We start from the raw sequence: 1,348 nt of genomic DNA on the forward strand, positions 1-1,348 counted from the left end.
CACTTGAGGTCAAGAGTTTGAGGTTGCCATGAGCTACGATGCCATAGCACTCTACCGAGGGCGATGAAATAAGCCTTTGTCAAAAAAAAAAAAAAGAAAAGGAAGGAAGGAAGCAAAGAAAAGAAAGAAAAAGAGAAAAGGCAATAAATAGCAATGCTGCCTAGGGCATGCTGGAATTCTCATAGCTAGGGAAAGCTTGTTTGAAGGCTTGCTCTTGAATACACAGTTGATTGACCTCATGGTAAATTTTATGGTAATTGTTTTTTTTTTTTTTTTAAATATGGAACACTTCACAAATTTGCGTGTCATCCTTGCTCAGGGGCCATGCTAATCTTCTCTGTATCATTCCAAGTTTAGTATATGTGCTGCCAAAGCGAGCACCAGGCTCTTATCTTAAAGAAGTTGGGTACCACCAACTTGCCACGTGTGCCTGCATACCAACAGGACAAAATTAGCCCTGTCAGTTGAGTCTGTCCCCCTCCTGTCCAGCTGAGCATTAGTGCAATGACCTTTTCTCGCTGGATGGCACACATTCCTGTCTGGAGTCTTGTTCTGAATTGTAGTTACCAGTCATATGACAGTATGAAAATACACCAGGCTATTAGCGCCAGGCAGCTAGAGGACAAAACCAAGGTATGAATCCTCGTTCTATGAAACTGTCCCTGATTTTTTATAGGAGAACAAAACTGAAAACATGGTCGGGCTTTGTGGGAAAATAAAGATGAGAACATTTGGCGGTTGGGCATCAAGTTCTCCTAAAATACCTGTATGGTAAAATCAGATGATTTTACTGATTTTATTCTTTTCTTACAAGCCAGCGGACCTCTTTCCATTAAGTTTATTGTCTCACTCATCTGCAGGTAGATAGAATTCATTACATCTCTTCCCTGTCCATCCTTTGGTAATGCCTGCCCCCACACACCCACACACACAGAGAAACAGCCTTTAATACCATCCAGCAATACTTGTGATGTCTCTTATTGACTCACTTTTCAATTCATCAGAAGGAGTATGCTCATCTCTGTACCCTCCTTAAATCTCCTACCTCCCTTATCTACCTAATTCTTGTTTGGTCAATGATCTCATCATTCTACTTCACAGAGAAAACCGAAGCTTTCCCAGTAGTGACCCTGCAAAGACAGGTGCATTAACACCTGCAGAATCCTTCCACTTGGTGAAATAGATGGCCTACTTGAGTGGAAAATGCCTCCGCAGATTCTTACTATAGGTCATCTAACCGTCCTGCCTCCTTAAGAACCTAATCCTATGGATTGTCCCCTCTCATTGTTTTGTCTTCAACCGTTTTCTCTTTGTGGCCTCCTTGCCATCAACATTTAATCATTATCAA

The 1,348-nt window shown here is 41.6% G+C and overlaps 1 non-coding gene across 1 annotated transcript; it reads right to left on the reverse strand.

The window, feature by feature from the left end:
• Nucleotides 1–274: 274 nt before the first annotated feature.
• Nucleotides 275–381, reverse strand: LOC111724244. The gene has a single exon (XR_002772574.1). It is a non-coding gene; the product is annotated as a U6 spliceosomal RNA (small nuclear RNA).
• Between the last annotated feature and the right edge of the window lie 967 nt (nt 382–1,348).

This window comes from Otolemur garnettii, unplaced genomic scaffold, assembly GCF_000181295.1.
Source record: "Otolemur garnettii isolate 467f Iridium unplaced genomic scaffold, OtoGar3 scaffold00020, whole genome shotgun sequence".
Lineage (NCBI taxonomy): Eukaryota > Metazoa > Chordata > Mammalia > Primates > Galagidae > Otolemur > Otolemur garnettii.